Source organism: Polyodon spathula, chromosome 6 (assembly GCF_017654505.1).
Source record: "Polyodon spathula isolate WHYD16114869_AA chromosome 6, ASM1765450v1, whole genome shotgun sequence".
NCBI classification, from domain to species: domain Eukaryota; kingdom Metazoa; phylum Chordata; class Actinopteri; order Acipenseriformes; family Polyodontidae; genus Polyodon; species Polyodon spathula.
In genome coordinates this window covers 55,164,529-55,180,295 of record NC_054539.1, presented here as the reverse complement: position 1 = coordinate 55,180,295, position 15,767 = coordinate 55,164,529, and the positions used below count along the sequence as shown (strand labels likewise).

General features: G+C 39.8%; 1 pseudogene; it reads right to left on the bottom strand.

Moving 5' to 3' along the window:
- Positions 1 to 1,207: 1,207 nt before the first annotated feature.
- The window catches only part of LOC121317699, a 31,257-nt pseudogene continuing 16,697 nt past the window's right edge, over positions 1,208 to 15,767 (bottom strand).

Genomic DNA, 15,767 nt, shown 5'->3' with positions numbered 1-15,767 from the left:
CACTGTATCAGATGTTCTGCTTATGAGATCCCAGGTGTACATGTGTAGTATGTTTCTTTTACTACATCTGCTAACTTTGAGATCTTAGGACTGGGCTTTTTGAAGTATACAAACAATGATCCACTATAACAATACAAATACGAAACCCTTATTTGTTACAGTGTGGATTGTTATGACAGTCAATGAGGTATTTCTAATTAATATAAACAGTAGAGGATCTATATATTACCACTATGTGGTACCAAGGTTATTATGGTGCGTCTCTTTAGTATATTTCTGTCTATAAATATTTCTGTCTGGCTAAACATCAGCGAACAAATCAAGTTATTTCTTAACAAGTACAAACCTTTCAGATAAGGTCTAGTTTTGCATCTCCAGACTAAACTATGAAACTGTCTTACCAGTCTTGGGTCCAGCTCTTCAGTGAGCACAGACTCGTTCTTGATCATAGATGCAGCGATTTTGAAGACAAATGGTTACATTTCTATTTCAGGGAACCGGGGTTATCATAATATCCTAATGTTCCCTTTCAAGTACGAAATGTAACCATTACCGAATGGGTCAGTATACTAACTTGCTTCTTTCCCTTAAAATTTCCAACTTAAATTATTAAACTCTGGTTAACTGGGTGGGATATGGGAGAGGCAGTAGACTCCTTATCAAAAATGGATTTCCCTGTTTCCCCTGCTGTAGGCCAGGGCACTTGTAAGGTTGCAGTGGCCCTCTTGATTAGCAGTATGACCTCTGCCGACACGGACAGCTTTACTGCTGGGGACGTGCCGTCCAATTCCACATCCTCAGACGGAAAGGCCAGCTCCTGCTCACCCACCTCCTCACAGGCAGCGATGGAGCCCCAAGGGGGGCATGCAGGGCAGATGGTGCCAAACGTTCCCACAGTAATTCAGCAAGCACAGTTCCTTGGTGGGAAACAGCTGCCCAGATCTTTCCATCTGCTCAGAGTCTGTTGATCGCCTGGAACGGCGACTCTTCTTCCTCTTCCGCAGGGGAGGAAAGGCAGAGCTGGAGGAGGATGAGGAAGACCACGAAGACAGCTTGGGCTACTTTCCTGGGTGCGCCGTCCGCTCATCCTTGGCACAGAGCCATAGGGGTGAGAACGCAGCCACTTCTCTGAGCAGGTGATGGGGAAAAGTGCTAAGCAGGAGTAAGGGACACAAAACGCTCCTTAGACCTGCCGGATAACCTATTCTCAAGACAAAGCGGCACAAGATTCGCAGGCGCTGCGATTATCCAGTGCCTCCTTGGCAAACTCTGGCCCCAGGCAGGAAGAGTACCTATCGTGCTTCATAATGCTAAAAAGCAAAAACAGAATGTAAAATCAGCTCATGCTGAAAGGTGAACTTCTGTCCCAGTTTCATCTTTCTTGCAGAGGGCAGCAGGTTTTCCTCAAGGACTTCTCTGTACTTTGCTCGATTCATTTTCCCTTCTATCCTGACAAATGCCCCAGTCCCTGCCGATGAGAAACATACCCATAAAATGATGCTGCCACCACCATGCTTCACAGTAGGGATGGTGTTCTTTGGGTGATGCGCTGTGTTGGGTTTGCGCCAATCAGTATATTGTTGTTACATGCCCACTTTGACCAGTCTTGGCCATAAAAGCCTGTAGCTCTTGCAAAGTTGCCATTGGCCTCTTGGTAGCCTCTCTGATTAGTCTCCTTCTTGCTCGGTGATCTAGTTTGGAGACACGGCCTGATCTAGGCAGGGTCTTGGTGGTGTCATACACCTTCCATTTCTTAATAACTGTCTTGACTGTGCTCCAAGGGATATTCAAGGCCTTTGATCTTTTTTTATACGCATCCCCTGATCTGTGCCTTTCAACAACTTTGTCCCCGAGTTCTTTTGAAAGCACCTTGGTGCTCATGGTTGAGTCTTTTCTTTGAAATGCACTACAAAGCAGAGCCTACAGGAACTGCTAAATTTATCGTGAAATCATGTAAATCACTACAATTTAACAAAGGTGGAGGCCACTTAACTTGGTGTGTGATTTTGAAGGAGATTGGTTATACCTCAGCTAATTTAGGATTGCTATTACAAGGGGGTGGACACTTATCCAGCCAAACTATTTCAGTTTTTATTTTTAATTAATTTTCTACAAATTTCTAGAATTTTTTCACTTGGAAGTTGTGGGGTAGGATGTGTTGATAAATGAAAAAAAAAACACAACAATTTTAATGCATTTTAATTCCAGGCTAAAAGGCAACAAAAGGTGAAAATTTTGAAAGGGAGTGTAGACTTTCTATAGGTACTGTACTTGACCTCGGTCAGCAACTACCCCTCCCCACCTGTCTTACCCATACGCTTGGACCCAGCCAGGTTCACAAGGTGCAGTTTAGAATGCCGTACCGTGGCAGAGCCCAGCTCGCAGCCAGACACATGAATCGTGAAGACACAGTGGGAGCGGGAGTAGGCCTGGTTCATCGGGGTCTGTCACACAGAGAGAGATAAAAGAGATACGATGAAAATCATGCACACCAAAAGGTTCTGATTATAGGGTATACACCATTACAACATCCCAAATTAAATGTTTACAATTACTCGGTTATTAACCTGACAGATTGCTTCAATAATGTTGTGTAGCTATAATGAACCAAGGATTTATTTGTAAGCCAGATCCTTTCTAATGATCCTCTTTTGTAAAAAGAAAGTTGTTTTTTTTTTCCTTTTTAATAAGTGCTTTAAATGAAAGTACACCACCCACTCGATATATTGTGGGTGTCGGGGTCCAATATAAATCCGCTATATATCAAGGCCCGGGATATAGCGAGAGATCCATAGAAAAACAAATAGGCTAACAAATACTGTACAACCACTCCCTCGTTTTATCAGGGGCATCAGGGTGCAGTATAAATCCTCTAAGCACCTGCTTTTTTCATTTTTCATATAAAAAGGGCAGCACACCATTTTAATTTGTACTGTGGAGGGTAATTGCTTCTCATCAACTAAAGTCTCCAATTACTTTCATGAGTCTTCATCTCTTTTCTCAAATGCACAAACCCGCTGCATTGAAAGAATCCATTCCCGACATAGGAGGCTTGCTGCTAGGGAGCTGACGTTACTGCCTTGTGGCTTTTGCTAGTGTATTACTGCTACACGTGAACACCTCGTTGGCTAAAATAAAAACCGCTTCAGCAAATAGATGTTTAATTTGCTTTGTGTTATTGTGGAATACATGTGTATATTATAACAGTACGATATTAATGCTTTGTCTTTAATTGTTCTGTATATTTTTGTGGTGTGCAGGACGAAATTAAACAAACAGTAATTCTAGGTGAAATTGCTATGTATATTGCAGCTAAGGCATGCACAGGTAGACTGTAAACATGGGGAGCCACCTCCAGGACCGTGATATATCCGAATCTGCAGTATAGCGAAGGGCGATATAACAAGGGGTGGGTGTATATTGCAGTGCTAAGTTTCTGGTGTTTTATATGTTAGAACACTTTATACCATTTTTTAAAGTTCTACATTTAACCTGATTTTATAAAGGCAAAAAATATAACCCAAAAATCAGAACTCAAAAGGCACAATGTAGGCAGGGAATGGAAAACAAATCCATCAAAATTGATGGATTGTTTTGATATTACTGATTTCATGATACATACTTCATGAACAAGGTAAGCAAGTAAAACGCATATTATTCCAAACTCCAAATGGGTATTCATTAAATATAGAAAATATATTTAAATATAGAAAATACATTTTTGCAAGAGTACACATCTAAAGTTGTCTTCCAATAGAGGTTTAACTGGTGGGTTTCAACCTGAAGTTTACAGCATCACAGTATCAAACCATTCTGAGCAGCAGCAGTATTATGGTACCTGTGAGCTCCTATTGCAATCCCAGTGAGGTCGGACACTTCCAACGTGTTTTATTGGTTTTAAAAAAGTGAGATTAAGGACTTGCCTTGGCTTCAGGGGCCATATTACATACATAACAAATGTTTAATGAAATATTGGAAGTTACTTAAAACAAAAGAGTTCCGAGAAAGAACAACCACCCACCCCCACACACAAGCGCAAGTAACTTTGAATGAAAATAAATTAACTGTATTTAAAAATCCCTTAAGTATTAAGAAAGACAGTACCCCTTTCATTAAACAAATGAAGATTGAAGCGCATTACAAATTATGCCTATGGGACACTCTGTATTTGTATGCATTATGTATGTATCTATGTATAACTGTACTTCTCCCCAGTGATTTCGCCCATGGGACTTAGCCTGTAGTCAGATGAAAGAGAAGGCTGTGTCTCACCATTCATTCAGTTATAAAACCACAGCTGCAGAGTGTCCAGAAACACAGATGAGGAACTCACAGCCAACAGTGCGAGCCAAGACCCATCACTCACATCCACAGTGTCAAGTGTTCATGTAAAAACACATTGTAGAGCTTGTTCATTTACTTTGCAGGGTAGCAACTTCTCCTGGCAAGAAGTCTCCATTCACATGAACGTACATTTTTAGGGCTGTCAATCGATTAAATATTTTTGATTGGTTAATTTATGGGCATTAGTTGATTCATCTGTAGATTCATCTCTGCAAAATAAGCCCAATGGGAATTTGGTCTTTTTAAAAGCATTTTTTAAATTATTTTAATAAAACACATTTTCACAGAACACAGTTCTTTCGTTCCACTGTCAGTCACATACTAGTACCCGAAAACTCAAAGGCAGCTGAGCTGCGTTTCCAACATCAGTTATTTAATCTGTCATTACAGCTATGTACTTGGCTTTCTTCCAGTACATCTAGCAGGAGCATAGGCACTGAAGAGATTATGTTGTTAGGAATCTTGTTACAGGTACCTGGGAATACTGTGGCTATTGACAAGTGATTTCTTAACATACTGTCATAGTCTGAAATAAGAGAAAGTAATGCCATATAATTACCTCTTTTTGAGGAATTTGTGTTCATTGTGCCCTCTGAATGCCAGTTCTTGCTTGCTAAGGTAAACAACAGACTCAATCAAGCAATAAAGAGCCTCACGGTTTTTCTTACGTGCTCATTGTGATGTATGGTACCACTATACTTCTGCTCATCGAGTTTAAAATCAATCTGGGTTTGTCCAAAAGTTTTGAGTGTAACAGTGGCTCGCAAGTGAATTTGGGAACGCTCATGTTTTTGTGCTTTGACAGACATCCTAGAATGCTATAGCCAGTGCTGTTCCATATCTGTACTGAACAAAATACAGTTCCAGCAGTATACTTTTGTTTAATTGACAGCTACCGGGTAAGCCATGGATACCACTCATAAAATCAATTTTGGAAGTGGCGAGTACATCCCTTCCCTTCCTGTGTCAGTTCGGATATTTGTGGTGTATACCTCAATTTTTTCTGAGAAAGTTCTTGTTGAAAATTAATTTGTAACCAAATCGACTACATACAATGTCTTCATTGTCTTATGACATTTAATTTTATTTGTAAAAAGGAATTTGAAATATTACTTCAAGTTCTAAATAACTGTCTCTATAATAAGCAATATCACACGAAATTCAACTATTCATACACCCTACCCTAGCATATTTATTTCGCATTTCTGCTCACTAATTGGACAGCTGTAAAACCAGGGCAAATCTTTCACTTTTCCATTGGTTAAACTCCCAATTATGTTCCGCCTCTGCTCACTTACGACTGGACACCTGTATATCATGGGGCAGATCTTTGACTCTCCCTTTGGTTAAACCAACTAAAGACCTTTATGTCCTGCTTCCACTCACTTATGGACTGCCGCAGAGAAAATGCAGATCTTCTATCGGTTGATTTTATTTTATATACAAAAATAAAATTCAGCATAAATTCAACTAAATTGTTAAAAAAAAAAAGAATCAGGAGCAGCCTTAATACCATATATATATATATATATAATATATATATATATATTATATATATATATATATTATAATATTATATATATAATATATATATATCAGGGAGGGAAAACAAAAGCATGTTTTCAAACACGTTTAAATCCTTTAGGAAACACTTTGTGTTTACTTTTTGAAACAAAAAAACAATGCAAACACTATAACTTACTGGGTAATTTAACATGTAAAAAGTAATTAAATTATAATAAAAAGTAATGTTTTATTTAACTTGAATCCTTAGAGTTGAAAGCGAGGGTGTTGTTGACTGGTGACAGTTACACTAAGTTGACACGGAGCAACGAGACCGCATGTGCATACTACTATGACTAGTACACGAGACAAAGTTAGAGATGATGCTGGTACTAGTAGGGGGAGATGCTGGTGAGATGGGAGCACGGAAGAATACACAAGATGCCGCAGAAGCAAATGCGGATGTGTCATGTTTCTATGCAAAACCGTGTATACACAAATTTTTATGCCACGGTTGGCAAATTGGTATACAAAAGGAAAACCGTTTAAACATGAATTCCGTGGTTGACAAATACTCAGTTGGCGAGGGATTACTCAACCTATATCATATATATATATATATATATATATATATATATATATATATATATATATATATATATATATATATATATATATTAATATAATGTTGCCCACCCCTGTGTGTATTTCAGTGTTATATGTTGCGTGTTGTGTTTTAATGTTGGTGTATAGTCATTGGTACATGGGATATAAATGGGTCTGTGGAACACGAGTTGTTTAAAATGTATATTTGTATTTAGGCATGAGGATTGCACAGCATTTCACGTGCAGGTAAAATGTAATAATATGCGAGCACAGGGATTTGCACTTTATTAATTTACGTGCAGTTGTACTGAGACTCCAATTGAATGATTGATTAGCAATCAAGTCTCGGTACAGCTGCATAAAAGCTGCATGTTTTCACTCACTGGAGGAAAGTAAACAAAGTAAAATAACATAGTTAGAACTGTCTTGACTCACCGTGTTCGTCTGTTAGTCCACTGTTTTTTTAATGTTAGTCAGTTTTGTTTCATCTCTTTGTTTTGGCTACCAGTGCCGTGTCCTGTGTTTTGTTTGTCTTGCATCCTTTTATTTGCTGTTTATTGATTAAACTGCGCAACAGCGCAATTCACACTTCACTCTGCAGTACTGAATGTTTCTTCCGGGTCTGACGTCACCATACACGCCATCCTGTTATAATGAGTTTTAAACCATGACGGGCCGTGCGGTTCTCATGATATATACCACGCCTGGGGTGGTGGCCGAGGGAAATAAGTGAAATGCACTCATTTTTGGCAGTGGTTTTGTAACTAATAACAAATAAAATGGCAGTTTGTCATGGAATTTAGAATGTAGTGGTGAGTAGTGATTTATTCAGTGTGAAGCGACTGATTAGTATGCAAGCCATGGTATACGCTATATATATGTACGTTCATGTGATGATGTTTAACCAATCACAGGTGGTTATTTTTCCAAGCTGTGTTTTATATATATATATATATATATATATATATATATATATATATATATATATATATATATATATATATATATATATTCACACACACTACCAGTCAAAAGTTTTAGAACACCCCCATTTTTCCAGTTTTTATTGAAATTTAAGCAGTTCAAGTCCAGTGAATAACCTGAAATGGTACAAAGGTAAGCGGTAAACTGCCGAGGTTAAAAAAAAAGTTTAGGTTACCAAAAACTGAAAAACAATGTACATTTCAGAGTTATACAAAAAGGCCTTTTTCAGGGAACAAGTAATGGGTTAATAACTTACAGCTGTTCTGCAGCAATGGAAGTAAATTAAGCCTTGAAAGTTGATGCTAACAATTCCTACACGTGTCCCAACTTTTGTTAATTACTTACAAACCCTCTCTCTGTATAAAAGCAGTGTTGGAACAGACTGTGTTACTACACCCTCTTAAGCATAATTTGGACAGTATTGTACTGCAGGAAGTAGTATATTGCTATCATAATGGCGAGAAAAAGGCAATTAACAAAGGAAGACAGACAGACCATTATAACCCTTAAAAGTGTAGGTCTTTCCTTTAGAGAAATTGCAAAGAAAGCCAAGTTGTCAGTGAGTATAGTTTCCTACACCATCAAAAGGCACTTGGAAACTGGAGGAAACTCTGACAGGAAGTGGTCTGGCAGACCCAAAGCCACAACTGAATCAGAAGATAAGTTTCTGAGAGTCAACAGTGTGCGTGATAGGCGGCTCACAGCACAACAGCTTCAAGCACAGCTTAACACTGGTCGAAGTAAGCAAGTCTCAGTTTCAACTGTGAAGAGAAGACTTTGAGCTGCAGGTTTGACAGGTCGAGTGGCAGTAAGAAAGCCATTGCTATTTTATGGCAAAATAAGAAAAAGAGGCTTGCCTGGGCCATGAAGCACTACCAGTGGACTACTGAAGACTGGAAGAAGGTCTTATGGACCGATGAAGCAAAATTTGAAATCTTCGGTTCATCACGCAGGGTTTTTGTATGCCGTCGAGTAGGCGAAAGGATGGTTCCTCGGTGTGTGACACCAACTGTCAAACATGGAGGAGGAAGCGTGATGGTCTGGGGCTCTTTTGCTGGATCCAGAGTCGGTGACTTGCACAGAGTGGCACCCTGAACCAAAACGGCTACCACAGCATTTTGCAGCGGCATGCAATACTCTCTGGTATACGCCTAGTTGGCCAGGGGTTCATCCTACAGCAAGATAATGACCCAAAACATACCTCCAGGCTATGTCAGAACTACCTTAGAAGAACAAGATAGTAGGCTTCAAATCATGGAATGGCCAGCACAGTCTCCAGACTTAATCCCCATCGAGCTGGTTTGGGATGAACTGGACAGAAGGGTGAAAGCAAAGCAACCTACAAGTGCAACACATTTGTGGGAACTTCTGAAACAGTGTTGTGTTCCAACACAGAAGTGTGTTCGGCTGTTATATCTGCAAAAGGTGGCTACTTGGATGAGTCAAAAAGTTGGATTAAATTTTGTTAAACAAAATGATTCCATGATTTCTTTTTTTTTATTTCCAATTGTTTATTTGTTCTATACTTTAATTTCAGAGTACATTAGACATTAAACTGCTTAAATTTCAATAAAAACTGGAAAAATGGAGGTGTTCTAAAACTTTTGACCGGTAGTGTGTGTGTGTGTGTGTACAGTGCCTTGCAAAAGTATTCAGACCCCTGACCAATTCTCTCATATTACTGAATTACAAATGGTACATTGGAATTTCGTTCTGTTCAATATTTTATTTTAAAACACTTAAACTCAAAATCAATTATTGTAAGGTGACATTGGTTTTATGTTGGGAAATATTCTTAAGAAAAATAAAAAACTGAAATATCTTGCTTGCATAAGTATTCAACCCCCACACATTAATATTTGGTAGAGCCACCTTTCGCTGCAATAACAGCTTTAAGTCTTTTGGGGTAAGTATATACCAGCTTTGCACACAGTATCGGAGTGATTTTGGCCCAGTCTTCTTGGCAGATTTGCTCCAGGTTGTTCAGGTTGGTTGGATGACGCTTGTGCACTGCAATTTTCAAATAGTGCCACAGATTCTCAATGGGATTGAGATCAGGACTTTGACTGGGCCACTATAGGACATTCACCTTTTTGTTCTTGAGCCACTCCAATGTTGCTTTGGCCTTGTGCTTGGGATCATTGTCCTGCTGAAAGGTGAATGTCCTCCAAAGCTTCAGTTTTTTAGCAGACTGAAGCAGATTTCTTGCAGTATTTTCCTGTATTTTGCTCCATCCATTCTTCCTTCAATTGTAACAAGATGCCCAGTCCCTGCTGATGAGAAGCATCCCCACAGCATGATGCTGCCACCACCATACTTCACCGTAGGGATGGTGTGTTTTGAGGCATGGGCAGTGTTAGGTTTGCGCCTGTGAGGCGTGTGAGTACAAATGGATTTTCCAGACAGTGATTTACGTGTAACAATTAAAATTTTATTTAATATTACACGAGAAAAAAAAGAAAAATAATAAAGAAGGATGTGAGGGAGGGAGTGCGGGAGTAATCAAAAATAAAGGAACGGAAGCCTTAGTCCTCTTCGCGTTCTGCTTAAATCCAGAAATAAAACAAAAAGGAATAAAAACAGAAAAGAACCAAGTTAGTAAGGCCTCCGTTCGTGACACAGTCCAACCTCCCAAGTACTTCCCTCCAGCCTTTTTTTTTCCCCGCCTCTATTTCTTAGAACCAACCCCGAACACAGTAGCACGTTCCCTTTAGTATGCAAACCCCGCCCCGGTAGTCAGTGGATCACCAATCCCAAACTGACAGGTATCCTTAATTTCACTTGACTCCAGTGGCTGGAATTTACATACTCGTACTTCCGCCCCTCACCAAGGTGCCGCCCCTCAAAAAGATGACTTTTGTCATGGTCACAAGACCTTGGTAAGGGAAATCCCGAGTTGGTTTGATGCCTTCTACTGTTGGGAGGCTGAATTGCAGACCGAAACCCCTTTGACTCATCACAGCGCCACACATAGCGCTTTGAGTTTTGGTCAAAAAGCGCTATCTTGGTCTCATCTGACCACAAAACTTTTTTCCCACATCGTAGCTGGGTCACTCTCATGCTTTCTGGCAAACTCCAGATGTGCTTTCAGATGGTACTTTTTGAGTAATGGCTTCTTTCTTGCCACCATCCCATACAGGCCAGTGTTATGCAGAGCTCTTGATATGGCTGACTGGTGCACCATTACTCCACTCCCAGCCACTGAACTCTGTAGCTCCTTCAAAGTGATTGTTGGCCTCTCTGTGGCTTCTCTCACAAGTCTCCTTCTTGTTTGAGCGCTGAGTTTTGAGGGATGGCCTTTTCTTGGCAGTGCCTGGGTGGTGTGATGCAGCTTCCACTTCCTGATTATTGATCCAACTGTGCTCACTGGGATATCCAAACACTTGGATATTATTTTGTACCCTTTCCCTAATCTATGCATTTGTATTACTTTATCTCTAACTTCTGTAGAATGCTCTTTGGTCTTCATTTTCCTTCAGATACACAGCCTTACCAATGATTCTTCAACAGTGGTGTTTTTATCCAGAAAACGTGAAAGCAACTTTAATGGTTCACAGGTGGAGGCCAATGGTAAGGTAACTGTGTCCTCGTTAGGGCAACTTCTTTCATCGGTGCAAACTGGGAGCTTCCACAGCACAGGGGTTGAATACTTATGCAAGCAAGATATTTCAGTTTTTTATTTTTCTTAAAAATATTTCCCAACATAAAACCAATGTCACCTTACAATAATTGATTCTGAGTTTCAGTGTTTAAAAATATCAAACAGAATGAAATTTCAATGTACCATTTGTAATTCGGTAATATGAGAGAATTGGTCAGGGGTCTGAATACTTTTGCAAGGCACTGTATATAGATAGATAGATAGATAGATACTGCAGTAAGCTGAGCAGGCTCTCATCCCTTAAACTTGAATGACACAAACATCAAAGAGAAGACTGATGATGTTTACACACAAACCAAGCGCCAGAACTTAATCAGTGACCACACAAGAAGGCAGCAGGGTCCCAGTGCTACCGCGGCTCAACGTAAACAAATGAAGAAGTTCACCATCCTCCTCATAAATAAGAACAATGGATGCCTTGTGCACAGGGGCAAGTTGAACCACAGCTGCTTGTCATGCGAGAGGGAGTAGAACAATGGGGCGCACACGGACAGGGAAAGGTGCCAAACCTGGGGGAACTTGATCAAAGTTGTGCGCCGTGCAGCCAACTTCCTGTACGACACTAAAGCTCCCCCACGAAGGACACTAAAAGCATGTGTGCTATAAATTGGATGTGTCATCCTTCTGTCATACATATGGTTCATATTGATCAAAAGGGGGCCGGTTCTGCTAGAATGGACAAAAGGTACAGTCAAATAATGTTCTCTGTTGAACCTGGCCTTCCACTGCTCAGTTACACAGATAATCACACACTTGCTCCTCTGCAAGCCAAAAGGGAGCAATTGACAAGATTTACATGGTATCAACATGTGCTAACCTCTGTTTAGCAGAAATTGGCCATCCCAAAGCAGACGTCTCCAGAAGCCTCTTGAATGCCGTTTTTATTTATTTAATGGTTTATTTTGTATTTTTTGACCAGAACATGAACTGAAGAAGTTCACATAGCGGCACAAGCTGGGTAACCACATTTAAAACCCAGGTTAGAACTTTGGTCCGTATCATCACAACAGGTTAAGGGAGGCAAAAGTTGTTGTGACTGCACTCTGAAATTCAAACCCTTACACCAGCAAAAAGTGAATGTCTTGTGTATTTAATTTCTGTAACAGTATGTAGGGTAGTGATGATCAGCTGTGGTATCACAAGCACTAATAACAGAGAGAAAGACAGTGGAATATGCCACAAACGCAAATACTGTAAGATGCAGTGGTGCCCCTATGCCCACTTGCTATTTGCTTATCACGGTTTACCACACATCAAATGTCACACATTTTGCCATGACCACACAAGCTTGCCTCTACAATTTCATCTCTCAAAAATTTTATTTTTGCTGACAACATTTATAAATTAGTGTACTTTCCCAGTATAGTGTCTCATTGTTTTCTTGGTGGTCCTGATTCTACTGTTTGTTGCTTTTCCCAAAGTTTAGACAGCTTTAGTGGGTCATGCTAATTAAATTACTTTGCCTCCCAAGATTACCGAGTGAGTCAGCGGGTGAGCTGGGATTTGTACCCAAGATCTCAGGGTTGTGTGTTAATAGCACTGATCATTAGACCACACTGCCTGAGCAATTTACAATTATGTGCATTGGAGACAGAGTTTGTTCCAAAGTCACATGTTTTGCAACTCAGTAACTGCTTTAAAAATCCTGGTTTTACAGAAGTTGTCTTGTTAAAGCATTTATCAAAGGACACAATAACTGGACAGTCACAGCACCCTCCGATTATTCCGATGAATAAGCATAAATCTACATTCAGAAGATCGCTCTCTTACTCATCTTCTCCTGTCACCGTTTCTTGCACGACTTCTTAATACAGTAGTTTCTCGCTATTTAGAACAAAATATATATATATATTTTTAAAGTACCAAAATAAACAGAGTGTCTACAATATCACACTGCTAAAACCCACCCTAAGTTTTATGAATACTATGCTGCCATGGACATTACATAGCAAGTAGCAGGGTTGCACGGCCCCACGTGCTGCTACAACTGTTTAAATAACATACCTGTAATTTTTCTTTTCATTATTAACATCCTGACAACTTTTCTATACTTATAACTTTAAAGTCTATTTTAAAGATGTTTTCAAAATGGCTGCTCAGCGATCATGCTGTTGGTGTCTCTCAGGAAGAGCAGGTCGAGAGCATCCTCCTCATTGGCTGCCTGCTGAGATGACAGATTCTTTAGGTGGGTGTTCTGCGCTGGGTCCTCCATGATGAACACCTTCCTGAGCCAATCAAATACAAGAAACGCTCAGTTAAGTCAATTAATGACAATGCATTAGGTTTGAATAGTGCTATTGTCTAGAAAGATTGTTCACTGGTGCTTTTATTTATTTATTTGCTCATTACATTTAGAAATGACTATATATTGAAAGAGAAGCTGCACTATGCAATTTTAATGGAACATACAGCTGAATATCATCAGCGTAAAGAAACCCAGTGGTGGACAACAGGGCCCAGATTCGGCAAGGGCCCTCAAACAAATACATAGCCAAAGCATTCCACAGTTGACATGGTCAGCATGGCAAGACAATTTTCTGATGGAGACATGGGGCTTTCTCTTGATCAGATTAGATCTAAATGAGCTGAGGATGATGCATTTCAGACCGACAGCTCTCTCAGTAAGATTAGAGTGCGTGTCTTGCAGAAATCAGATTGGTTTCTGTGTGCCGAATGAGTGGGATTTTTCGTAAAGATGAGAACCAGCCAAGTGACTGCAAGGTGGCTGAGCAGCCATCTTCTCAAAGACCTTAGCAGAATGTATTATACACCAAGGGCCAATTGCTCAAAGATCTTTACTCCAAATTGTTGTTAGCACAAATAAGAAACAACAATACAACTATTCAGTGGCTGAGTTGTTTACTTGTAATTTATTAACTTTACTGTTTTTCCTTTCTGAATAAAACCACAGTGACTTCAGCGTAAATAACTTTGAGAGCCTAGTCAAATCCAAATATTCTGGGCAGGATAGACAGTCAGAAACAGTATCAATGGCTAAGCTGGTATTTGAACCTTAGATTTTCTGGCGTTTAGCCCTGTTCTTAAACCATTAAAACTTCAGCCTCCTACTGTCACTAGTGAACTGCAAATAAACAACACTAACTCTTATTTGTCAGAAACCCAAATTGTTAATTTCCTTCAGGCACATAACATAAGGGAACTGTTCTGTATAACACTGTGACAGGGTAGAGGAATTCCCTGAGCTGGAAAGATCACCTCCCACCAGCAAGGGGAACATGGGGGACCAGTCCATCCCTGGTGGAGTGGAACGAGGTACACCTGGTTCCAAGCCCAGGTAATCAGGTACGGGGTGGAAACAAGGTGTACAAAAGGGGCAGCCTCTCCACCGATCGGGACAGTGTTCCTGGGACAGAGGAAATAAAAGGAGAGTGTACCAGTGCCAGATAAAATCCTTAACCTATCTGTGCGTTTTTCGTCAGACTAAGCAGAGCTGTTTCCTGCCTTTCGGCTGCTGAGGATTGATCAAGCATGGGACTAAGGTATTTAAAGGACCAGGACTTTAAATATATAAATATGCACTCCTCTCAAGATCTGTCAATTGTAAATACAGTGCACTCCATTTATAAGAATCACATCCATCCCGGGTGATTTGATTCTTATAAGCGATCGATTCTTAAAAGCAGGCCGATATGATTACTGTAGTGCAGAATCAGTATATTAGTATGAGAATGATGAAATTATTCCATGCAGTGTAACGGAATGACCACTAGATGTCACTATTTTCCACATGTATGCACACCCACGAAAAATCCACAGCTGCATTTCCTTAATGAATTAAGGATATTGGTCAACTGGTTAACTGTTTGCTTGTTAAAGCTAATGTCACCACGGGGGTATAAAAAAGAAAGAAAGAAAGAAAGAAAGAAAGAAAGAAAGAAAGAAAGAAAGAAAGAAAGAAAGAAAGAAAGAAAGAAAGAAAGACCAAAACGTGAGAAAGAGATCTAGTGTTTGATCCACACAAAGTACTGTATTGTTTACTTAGTTCTCCAACTGAGAGCTAGGTTTATTTTGTTTGTTTTATTAGCGGTTGTTTTGCCACCGCAATGTAAGAAAAATAAAACCAACACTGGTTTAAAACTGTAAATCAAGACTCCAGCCTGATAATTTACACTGTCCTCGGCCACTGTAACATTACAATTTGCAAAAGCGTGCTGTCAGCAGTTTAAATACAGTACACATATGCCAATGGTGCTCAATCACTGAGGACAATACAACAAAACAAGTCTTTGTGGGTAAACTGCTTGTTATATGATCACGATTATGTTTACTCAAGGCTGCAGAATTCTGTTTTGCTAAAGTATACTTGAGAAGCGATCGTCTGGTGAGGGTGACTAGTTTGTTTAATTGCCGCGCAGTGTTACGTGTTATGGCCTTTGAATTAAAATGACATTACAGTGCAGTATTTTACTGTCAGGACTACCACTACATCTAAGCATCTGTGGCTTACTTATTTTCTGTTGCGATGCAAAGTTCAGTTTTTAATTAAGCGGAGATGCAAAGCTCCGCAATCCCGTCCTCCTCCTCACCGTGCCGTGCCACAATCCCACTCCCTCTACATGCATAGCACACAATAACACTGCTGTACTCAGTATGCATTCAATCAATGCGTAATCACTTATTGAAACAAATTTTCACTAACAGAGAATAC